General features: G+C 33.5%; 1 long non-coding RNA gene across 1 annotated transcript in view; it reads left to right on the top strand.

Moving 5' to 3' along the window:
• LOC148123973 (uncharacterized) overlaps positions 1–12,518 on the top strand; it is a 168,958-nt gene that overhangs the window by 50,336 nt on the left and 106,104 nt on the right. The window contains exon 2 of the long non-coding RNA XR_015740318.1: positions 12,100–12,267. This is a non-coding gene — a long non-coding RNA (uncharacterized LOC148123973). The remainder of the gene's footprint in view (positions 1–12,099; positions 12,268–12,518) is intronic.

The raw sequence follows: 12,518 nt of genomic DNA, 5'->3' as shown, positions 1-12,518 counted from the left end.
CATGTTCTAACAGAAATTGCAGGCACATACATAAGAAGTCAGAAATCTTATTAAAATTGCAATGTTAAAAATAAGGCCAAATTATGAGCTTTATAAAAACCTTATTACATGTGCCAGATTTAGGTCTAGATCAATGTTTCTCAATCTTGGCCATTTTAAGATGGGTTCAACTACCATAATTCCCCAACAGCTATGATTAAGAGAATCAAAATATCCTTCCATTTTTGTGCATAGAGTATTCAGTATATATAACATCAAAGTTCCAAATTTTCTTTCAAGCTTTTTATCCATTAACCCTACAAGAAAAGTCTCTGGTTTTATCTTTCACTTTAAGAATCTTCTGTAATAAGATGTCAATTCTACTGCAGTATTTATTTTGCTTCCTCACATGCCCACCATAAGTGATAAAAAGTTCCTTCTTTACATTTATATTTCCAATATTCATTTGAAATGCCTTTATGCACTCCTGACAATTTGTCTGATGTTAAATACCAATACAGTACATCATCTTATAAAAATTTTCTTTTAAATTATATTTAATGTAAATTTTAAACTTTCTGTTCACATATTTTCCATTGTTCAAGCATTATATTGTATACAAAGTTCTTTGTCCATTGAACCATAAAAAGCTTTACCTGCTCATTCTTCAAATTCAGTAGCAATTTATAAACCTTAGCAATAGTATATTCATCACTACCACACAATAATATTTCCAATTCATTTTTTGCAAAATCAAATTCATAGCCCTTTTTGTCTAGTGTAAATCTTTATTTCAATGGTAAATATGTAAACCTATGTCAAACATGCCCTTCTAATTCCTACTAATCTTTAGTTTTGATGATAGGGTCACCATAACTGAAAGATTTTATTTGACCAGGCCACCAGTTTGCCATTTTTTTCTAAAAAAAATTTCCTGGGGCGACATCCAAAGGGACATTTTTACAAAGAACCTTACTTCAGATGTATTTCAAACTGTTAGGGTGACAAGTCTAACAAAGAGATTATTGAAATCAACATATATTTAACTTTGTCATACCATATATAGGCATGTCATCGATTGTCCAGTCTTTTCTTGAAAATCTCCAAATTCAGCAACACCAGCAATTCTGGGAAGCAAGCTTTCCATTGATTAATTGTTCTCTATCAGGAAATTCTTCCTTATTTCCAGTTTGGGTTTCCTTTGAGAAGTTTCCACCCTTTGCTTCTTGTTCTTCCCTCAGGTGCTATGAAGAATTAATGGACTCTCTTACCCTCAGGTATTGGAAGATGGCTATCATGTCATCCCTAAGCCTTCTGTTTGTTAGTTAAACATACCTAGTTCCTTAGGCATTTTTGTACGATTGTTTAAAATATTATTCTTCTGTTTGTGTTTCATCATTGGATAATAATATATGCTATGAAATAACATATTTTTGTGAAAGCAATAATAGGTTTATGAGACCTAAAATGGCATAACAAGTGGGTGTCACAGTTGTTCCCCTACAATTCTTTATGGATTGACTATATGATCATTATATGGTACTTCCAAATATCACTTTTTTAAAATGTCTGCTACCTGCTCTATTTTATTTCCAGTTGTAGAAGTCTTTCCTTAGAAGACCCATTTAAAGCATATTGGAAGATCAAATTTACATTATATAACAAATATTAACTGTAAGGGCATGAAACTGCATATGAAATAGAGCACAGGCTATCAGTCTTCACTTGATTGTACAAACAACAGACATGTTTTTCAGTAAAATGCCAACAAGTTTTGCATGTATTAGTATTAAGTGGAATGTTCCTAAGATACTTAGGATCTTAACTTACTCATTGGCAGAGATAATGTTTTATATTGGCAATGAATTGTCTTAACAATTGTCTTAGTCATTCAGTAGGTGGCACTCTTCCCTACAAGCAAACACTATTCTAATTCTGTATCCCTGTCTGACTTACATACAGTTCACTCTACTTGTTCTGACCTTTGGGATAGTTTTAAGCAGGAACATACAAGCTGAGATCTTGATATTATGTATATCATTGATTATTGCCTACACTGACTATGGCCTACAAAGTTCCTAGCAGATTACAATTTCATTGTGCTGAAGGGGTACATTCCTAAGAAACTGAGGCATAAACGTATTAACTGTTAAAGTAATTAATGGAATATTAAATGTAAATGAAATTTCATTATAATATTTCTGAGTTTTCATCCATATATTATTAAGATTTACACAGGCTTTACTGATCGAGAGAGCAAACTATAACCCATGGGTCACATGGTATCTCTATTATGTCCTTCTCCCCAAACATACAGAGATTGGGGGAAAATGGACCATGGCATTTTGCCCTGACTTTGCAGTAGGTTGCTATTGGGAGTTCCCCACTCCCATTCACATCTTTATGCACCCTTCCAGGCCATAAAATAGGACAAAAATATTGAGATAGACCCCTTTCAAATGAAAACAAGGGTAAATGATATGTAAGCCTCTAATATCTAAGTCAAAAGGAGACCACCCATGATGAAGTGGCTCCCCTATTGCCCTTTAGAAGACAGGAGATTTTGTCTTCTAAAATCCTTTTTTGATTTTCAACCAAAATGCCTTTTGAGAAAAGAAATGACACCCAAATAAAAATTATTACTTATGCTGACTTGCTTAGTGTTTTTCAAGGCAAAAAACAAGAGAAAACTTGGAATCAGAAGGTTTTACATACAATTGGTTTCCTTATGCTCAGCTAATGAAAGATTTAAGTTAGATAAGAAGAATTATGAATTTGAAAAGGATAAAACAAAATTTGATAGAGCTCTGTTCAAATAATGACCATATTATTGTTAAGATGTATAAGCTTTTATTGAAAATTGAAACAGTGGACAAACAAATTAAAAATTGTAAAATTAAAAAAGGGTGAGTATTTTCAGAGATAATGTACAGTTGGACCAATGGTAGAGTATATGAAAGAAAGAGTTTAAATTTACATTGAAATATAATTTTAAAGATAATTTTATAACTATTATTGGTACATGTTACCAGACAAATTATAAATATATATATAAGGGAATTTCAAATATTTCTTGAAAGTATAATCAGAAGAAATATTTTCCATTTTTGGTGGACAAAGCTAGAAAATATGTATTTTTGCGGGGGGGGACATTAACAAATGTCTCAGTTGGCAACACAAATTTTGGGCTCAAAGGACAACTATATATGAAAAAATTCTATTTCATAGGAGCTCCAAGAAGTGCAACATGCATATCATGGCTGCATAATGCATCTACAGCAAACTGTAATTTTGATGCATACCCATGAAGCATTGGATGAAATCTCTGTATGTATTTACATTTTAGGATAATAATTTCTCAGGTTATGGTCTGCAAAGAGCTATTTGGTCACATGATTCTAGTTTTTCTCTTGGTTTCCTGCTGCTAAATTACATTAGAGTTCCTTCAAAAAATGCATTAAATACTTTCCAGCTATTACTTTTTATCCAAGTAAGCAATTGATGTAGGTGCTACTATATGATATATATTGTTATATGATAGTGAATGGAAAGGAGTTTGGCTCATTAGTCAATCCTCTTATTAAGTTATGATCGTATGGTGGGGAAAAAAAGTTTGCTGAACCTCATTTTAAAGCTACCTTCGGCAGCAAATATAATGAAGGTATTAATATCAGGTTTGCAATAACAGTTGAATAGATGCCAAAATGAGACTACTTATGATTTTTCTTTCAAACTACATACGTTCATTCTTTTAAAGTTGGCATTTAGTAGGAATAAATTTATTAAAATATTGTGACTCAGACCCCATAATAGCCAGCAGGAGTGTCTACAGGGCATGGCGGAAAAAATCTAGCACATATGTGCCATTCTTATTAAAAAAAAAAAACAGGCAGAGTTTAAATTATATCATTGTGGTCACACAATGTCTCTTTTTAAACATGCTAGCAGATTATTTGCCAAGATTTTACTTTTTTTAAAAACACAATTGAGTTTGAACATGTTCTTTTCTTGCTCTGGACCAAGTGTTGAGAGCAGCTTCTCTTTTTCCTGAAAATATACCTTTAATTTCTGTTTTAGTATTTGTGAAAGCCATATTGAAAGAATAACCAGTGAAGCACATCATTGCTTTTATTCTGTTTAAATTAATGAACACTATAAAGTACTATCATATAACCCTCATAATTATGTATCAGAACGGTCAAACAAATGGCAACTTCAAATCTCAACAAATAAATGCTCTGTCTTACATATTGGCAACAAAAATCAGAAAAAAAATATAAGCGGAATAGTCAAGACCTTGTTGATGAACCAAACTCTGTCAAGGACCTTGGAGTAATGACCTAAGTGCTAGAGCCCACTGTAACTACATAGCCAAAAAGGCATTAAGAGTTGTTAACCTAATCCTAGGTAGTTTTTTGTCTGGTAATATCACACTACTAACTAGAGCATATAAAACATTTGCTAGACCAATACTCGAATACAGCTCATCAGTCTGGAACCCACATTACATATCTGATATTAACATAGTTGAGAAAGTCCAGAAATATTTCACAAGAAGAGTTCTCCGCTCTACTCACTGCAGAATACCTTATGCCACCAGACTCAAAATTCTAGACCTAGAAAACCTTGAATTACGCTGTCTTCAGGCTGATCTAAGTATGGTATATGAAATCATACATTGCAATGACTTACCTGTCAATGAATACTTCAGCTTCAACCATAACAACACAAGAGCACACAATAGATACAAACTCAAGGTTAACCACACCAAACTTGATTGCAGGAAATATGACTTCAGCAACAGAGTGGTCAATGTCTGGAATACTCTACCTGACTCTGTGGTTTCTTCCCCAAACCCCAAAAACTTTTCTACCTCATCCCTTTCCTAAGAGGTCTATAGGGGGCATGCATAAGCACACCAGCATGCCTATCGCCCCTGTCTTATTGTTTCTTTTATTTTTTCTTATATGTATCCATGTATTCATAACTAAGTTTTACTTATACTTATTATCTTGTAAGCAATTGACAAAAATAAATAAAATAAATTATATCCATAACTCAGAATCCTCTCTATAGCCACATTTTTCTCTATTTATCTCTAATGTTTTTAATATGTTACATAAATAAAATAATGCTTGGATTTACAACCATAGATTTACAACGGTTTTAAGGTTTATCAGTTTTCCTACGTAATATTTTCATATGCTTTAGATAAGATGTTTCTATAGGAAAACTTTGTTGTTCCCTCTGATTACTATGTAAAGTGCCAAAGATGACTGTAAAAGAGGCAAACCACAGTATTAAAACCTAACTAATACGGGCACCCAGAATGTATAGTGGCTGATGTAGCGCACCAACGTGCCTACCATCCCTGTCCTATTGTTTCTTTTTATTTTTCTTATATGTATCCATTTCATGTATTCATAACTATGTTTATACCTATACCTATTACCTTGTAAGCGATTGACAAATCAAATAAATAAAAATAAAACTAGTACTGCATAATGTTATTTAAACAACTTGAGAAGAGTTCATCTCAAAGTTCATCTCAATCTTCTTGTTGCCTAATAATAAAATATTGATTTTTTTTTTAAAAAAACCATACAAACCTCTTGCATGAAACTTTGTCAATATACTTTGCTGCTCACATTTGGAAATCAATGTTTTTGCCTATTATTATTTTATGATTAAATCTATCAAGTAATTTACTCAGTATAAAATATATGTAATTTTCAATCTTTTTTTTTTAAGAATTCTCACTATCAGAGCTTTCCAATGAGAAGATGCATGTTCTTATGGGTTGACTAAACCTATTCAATTTAAGAGGCTAAAATTGTTTATTATTGGAGGAGAACAGTGCTCCACTGAAGGGTATGTTTATCATTTGCCATTGCATTAAGATCAACAAAACAGAGTAATACTGTTTAGCAGTATTGATTTGACAGCAACAAATAATAGTTATAAAGTAATGGAGTACCAACATGACTCTTGTCTTGATTAGAGGGAGGAAAGGAAAAACAAAATATCATTTGCATTTAGAAATTAATGCAAAATTTGATGAACATTTCATTCTCATACAAATGTGATGGTATTAAGAAAATTCCCACTAAAATGCTATGTTCTAGAACGCTGAATAGCATTATATAAATAGACTAGTTTCACTAATAATACCAGTGGTAAAAAGTAAATATCAATATTATGAACAAATAATCTCAGAAATAAAATATAATATAGCTTGAACTTTACATATACCAGAAGGCATTTAGGGACTACATTATGTTCAAAGATATCAGTTGGTGAGCTGAGGAAAGAAATATTAAATGCATTATGTAGAATTGTGCAAATGATATAATTTCATACAATTTATACAATTTGCATAATTTATGTAATTTGCACAATGACATCATGACACATGGAACATGACTGGTTTTTCTTAATTATTGAGAAGTTTAATTGATCATGTTAGAATGACATTTGTTAACTTACTCTTGGTTTGTTCTGAATTAATATATTTTGATAACCCAAATTTTCACATATCATTTTGTCTTGGCCTTTTTTTGTTGACACTGAAAAAGTGATTCATTTTTCAGATACTTTTAATTGGATGGTCCATGACTAAGTTTAGTATATATCAACTTTTCAGCTGGTGGAAAAGTACTCTAATAATTTTGATATTGATTACAATCTAGAAACTAAATGAAACTTAAAGTTAATAGTGAGGTTGTAAAAATCAGTACAAGCATAAGCTAGATATCAAAAGTCTATGGAGATTCTCAGTCATCCAGGTCATGGTTGTTCCAAATGTGCTTTTTCAAGAGGCAACTGGACTTTCTGGTTTTGAAGATATTTCGCTTCTCATCCAAGAAGCTTCTTCAGAGCTGAAGCTTAATGTCATGAGCTGAAGAAGCTTCTTGGATGAGAAGTGAAACGTCTTCAAAAGAAAACCAGAAAGTCCAATTGCCTCTTGAAAAAGTACTTTAGATATTAGAGGAACTCTTTCAAAAGAGTTATCAGAGTCTGCTAACAGAAATTTCCTGAGGAATAATTAAAATGGATTCCTTGATATACAAGAAATAAAACTATGTATCAATTCCAAAATACTGTATATGAACATTAAGAGGAAGGCATGCAAATAAAATTTCCCAAAAGACACTAACTTTAATGAATTAAAAATTATCTGTTAATCAAAGAACCCAAACTGAATTAGTTCTTTATGGGTTTTCCTGAGAGTACGTAAAGAGCAAAAACAGTTTGCTTTGAGAAATCTAATTTTTAAAAGTATTATCACAAATGGTATGTGCAAATTCTATACACTATTTGAAAACATCATAGTTATTATTCCATTCAATAGTAAAACAGTTGTCAAAAAGTAATACTTTTATCCAAAGGCATTTGCAGGGTGATACAGTTAAGAATTAAAAAATTGGCAGACAGAATATTGTACAATACAGGTGGGACTTGTATCAAAAAGATAGTGATGTTATTGACTATGACAGCCTCCCTTCCTCATCCCTGCTGCTGATTTTGTGCTCTTTATTCCAGGCAACCTTAAATCAGAACAGCTAAAACAGCAAAGAACTATAAGTTCTTTGGGTATGCTCACAAGGAATTAATTTAGCACACTCATTTGAAGTAACCTAGCTGGAGAGGAGGACTTTTCCTGTTTTTTTTTTTTTTTAAGGGGAGGGTCATTGAACAATGTTGGTGACATCAGGATTGAAGGATTAAAACTCTGCTATTTATTTAAAAAGATGGTTTGAAAGTTTGAAGAAGAGGCTTTTATATGCTATAAAGCATTATTTTACTTATATATAGTTTAACCTCATAAAAGTTCCAACTTTCACATAGTTTCCCATCAAATGTCAGTAGAACATCCTCTACCCATAACAGAATGCCACCAGACTCGAAATTTTAGCCTTAGACAACCTAGAACGACACTGCCTTCAGTCCAACCTAAGCGTAGTACATAAAATTATCCATTGCCATATCCTACCTGTCAATGACTACTTCAACCACAACAATACAAGAGCACACAATAGATACAAACTGAAGGTTAATCTCACCAAACTTGATTGCAGGAAATATGACTCCAGCAACAGAGTGGTCAATGTCTCGAATACTCTACCTGACTGTGGTTTCTTCCCCAAACCCCCAAAACTTTAACCTTAAACTGTCTACTATTGACCTCACCCCTTTCCTAAGAAGTGTGTAAGGGGTGTGCATAAGCGCACAACATGCCTACTGTCCCTGTCCTAATGTTCCTTTTTATTCGTATCCATTTCATGTATTCATAATCATTTTTATACTTACACATGTTATCTAATACTTGTTTGACAAATTTTACAAAAATAATGATTTCATCATTGAATGCCCACTCCTAGTATAGAAATTTTACTGGAAGATCCCTCCTCCTTTCCAAAAGGCACACACTTTTTATACTAAATTAAAAATAGGAATTTAGTGATTAAGAATGTAACAGAATAACAGAATTAGGAGGAATCTTGGATGTCTTCTAGTCCAACCCTGTTTAGGCAGGAAAACATACACCACTTCAGACAAATAGTTGTCCAATCTCTTCTTAAAAACTTCCAGTGTTGGAGCATTTATAACTTCTGGAGGCAAGTTGTTCCATTGGTTGATTGTTCTAACTATCAGGAAATTTCTTCTTAGTGCTAGGTTGTTCTCTCCTTGATTAGTTTCCACCCATTGCTTCTTGTCCAGCTTTCAGGTGCTTTGGAGAATAGCTCTCTTCTTTGTGGCAGCTCTTAGATATTGACGCACAGCCATCATATCATCCCTAGTTTTTCTTTTCATTAAACTAGACATACCCCATTCTTGCAACTATTCTTAGAAATATTAGGGGTCAACTCTTAATAGTTGGACTAGGAGAAGAAATTTTCTTAAGTATTGTTTTGCACACTTTTGGCAATAATACAGTCTGACAATATTCCCTGCTTGTATAGTTATAGCTTGTAATCTGCATTAAGCATTGAAGGATCTTATTTCTGTCTGATGAGCAATTTTCCTGATATTTTGGAAATATGCTATGTTCTCTATTTTAATAGAGATCCGCCTTCCCCCCCACACCAACAAAACCTAATGTTCCTGAACATTCAACTATTTATGGCATGATCAAATAACAAAGTTTTGCTCAGATGGTTCCAATTTGGAAGGAAGTTGTTGCAGCCATTCCCTCCTTCTTTCCTCAAAACAACAACAGTGTTTTTGGTTTTGATCAATCTCATTTAGCTGCAGCATAGGAAACAATTTCATTTCATCAATGTAAATAACTTAAATACATTTGAAAAAATGGGTGGTGGCAGTGTGGGAAATAAATAATAAAATGTCATCAATTAGGCTGTCAGGATATCTAAGGGTATATCCTGGTGCAATGGCAAAAAAATGGGAGTAGGAAATTTACTCTAATCTTGGTTTCCTGATTGATAGAGTTTATTACTCTTCATCCACTGGCGTAGTTTGACTTGGAAATAATTTTGACATAAGGTAAAAGACCAATGGGGAATACTATATGTTTAGAGGTCCTGAACATGTACACAGAAGTCCTTCTAGACATTAATGATAGCAGGCAATGATTGATTGATAGATAATTTTTGTTTAGGATTTTTGAGAAATGAAATTCTGGGTTAATATTAATAAGTAAACATATACAAATTAATGGTGCTGCTTGTTATTCATGGAAAACTGATTTTCTCAACTCTTTCTGAAGGAGCAACTCTCTTCCACTCTCCATTGATAGCTGCTCATAATTGTCTTCTGCCAAGAATTCGAAGCCGGTTTCTAAAAACCTAGCCATTACTCAGTCTGTCATCTCATTACACAGGCCAATAAAACCTAGTGGCCTTCTCTCTCCCTCTGTGAGCAATCTTGCTAATGGATACAACGGTGATCAAAAATAGCGGGTTGCATATAGGGAAGCTAGTTTTGCATACATCTTGCAAAGCCTAATAAATTGGAAGCTGAGGGGTGAATGTGTACGTGTGTGTGTGTGTGTGTGTTTTAAATCTTCTTAAATGGCTTGAATGGCAGGGTTCTTGGAAAAACTCAGAAATACTACAAGCTTGATTTCCTCCTAAAGACAATACTTCCCCCCCAAGGCTGTTTCCAGATACAGCCACTCAGAGCACCCACGTCAAGCATGTATCACACAGATTATGTCAGTTAGTTCTGGAGCCAGAAAATTATTGTTTCAAATGTTACAGTACAGGAAAATCGCCTCTCTGCACTTGCTGCCAAAAAAATGACAGCTTAATTTATGCCATGCTGAAGCTACATTACAGAGCCATTCAGGCTGGCAGTTAAGTACACTCCATGCTCACATCTTTTTTCCCCATGGAAGTGCACTAGGGGGAAATAGAGGAACTGTAACAGGGACAATTGGATGCAGTGTTTTCTGTGTCAGTGGAACAAAATACAGGTGAAATGGTTATCAGCCAAAAAAATAATTACTAGAGGTGCTTGATTGAATTGGTATGCATGAAATAGATTATGGAGCAGTTTGTTTGTGTCAAGTCCCTACATTTTATGTGGAAAGGCAGGCTGGTCATATTATCATGGCATTGAAAATGATGCTGTATCCTTGGTTCAGGAGCTTCAAAACTCAGTCATGTTTATATTTACTGAAATTAAAAATAAAACAGTATTAAAGCATAGTTGTGTGTCAATATGCATCAGCAAGGATTATTTTTAGGGGATATTAAAAACATACTTTAGTTTTAAAAGTGACAACCAAATTCTATCCAATTACCCCCCAGGTTGTACTGAAAAATTGCTATTGTGTGACTAGGGCAAGGAGTAAACTCTTTAATACCAGAATGGCTATCAGCCATACATTTTGGCAATATGTGAATAGCTGATTATCATATGATATTCCTTTCCTTAGCTGCAACTTTATTTATATGAATTCTATAATGATTTTTTCCCAAGGATTTCTTGATCTTAAATGAAAGTTAGTATATCAATAAACAATTCATTTTTATAAATTTGGCAAGGATGAAGCAAGCAAAATATTTTGAACTTGTTTTATATTATTTAATTCTATTATTAATGGTCCTTGTCTATTTTTACACCAACAGAATTTAGATACTGGTACTCATTTGGTCTAGAAAATATCTCTCAACCAAGTATTGTGCTTTGAAAACAAATGCAATTGAGTAAAAGAATAAAAGAGATGGAAAAAAGTAATAGATAATACTTTACATAATACTCTATAACATGTTACATACGTATTTTTAAGCACTGACTTAATATTCAATCCTTATTTCTCTACCAGCTAATTCATTGGTAGAAAGAGCTCTTTTCTTGCTGTATGCTCAATAAGAAAATAGCTGGGGTGGTAAGGGAGCCCATATTTCCTTAAAATCTGGCTCATTGCAATCATAAAGTACAAGAGTTTTCTCAGCAAGAAAGCTATTACCACTGATCTCCAGGAAATGCTATCTGAAGGGGAAGTACATCTGAAAGCAGCATTATTAAAATACAAAACACAATATCTATATACATCTATATGGCAGCTACATTAGAATACTGTGTTATGGCTGTATTGATGTAGTGGTTAGAATGTAGTACTGCAGGCTAACTCACTGCTCACTCCAGGAGTCTGATCCTCACTGGCTCAAGGTTGACTCAGCCTTCCATCCTTCTTAGGTCAATAAAATGAGAACCCAGATTGTTGGGGGCAATATGTTGACTCTGTAAACTGCTTAGAAAGAGCTGGAAAGCACTGCGAAGTGATATATAAGACTAAGCGCTATTACTATTGCTGCAGTATCTAATGACATTTTAGGTGCATGTCAATATACTGCATGAACCTACTGATCAGTAGGATGTTAGTCAACAATAGTTTTATTACAAGATAGTTTCTAAATAAGAGATCCTATCTTGCACAGAACAATATAAAGATGTTTGATGTAAAATTGGGCTTTGACCACACTAGTGAAATTCTGGGTAAAATATGCCACATTGGATGCTTACCGTTTGCAGGGAATATTGTGTGTGGAGACCCAGGACTGATGATGTGTTTGACCCCTTTCTTGAATTGTAGATGGAGATTGAATGAATTTATTTTACAAAAGAAGATGATTGTAAAACGGTTCTCAACAGGTCCACAGTTCATTGAAACTGGCCCACCCAGCAGCAGGCGAGCATGCAAAGGTTCATTTGTGCATGCACAGGATAAGGTTGTGCATGCAAAGCCAACCCCTCCGCTGCCACCACTAAAGCCACTGCTAATCCATGGAGCCAAAAAGGTTGGGGATCGCTGTTGTAAAGGTCAGTAAGAGGAAATTAAATGAATTCTTTGCTAATAACCTTGGTAAAGGGAAAAATTTAATGACTGTTTGGATTACTAGTAAAGCAGTTATGAGGGGCTATTTTATACAATATAATTGTGTAGAGAAAAAGAAATCCAAGGAAAAAGATGAAAAAGATATTGGATAAAATTAGACAGTAAATTGAATTGCAAAATGTTACATCAAATTAAACTGTTATGTAAAAATTTGTCTATGTTAACAGTTCAAGAA

Source organism: Pseudonaja textilis, chromosome Z (genome assembly GCF_049901715.1).
Source record: "Pseudonaja textilis isolate UNSWEBS1 chromosome Z, rPseTex1.2, whole genome shotgun sequence".
Lineage (NCBI taxonomy): Eukaryota > Metazoa > Chordata > Lepidosauria > Squamata > Elapidae > Pseudonaja > Pseudonaja textilis.
This window is presented reverse-complemented; position numbering and strand designations above follow the sequence as displayed.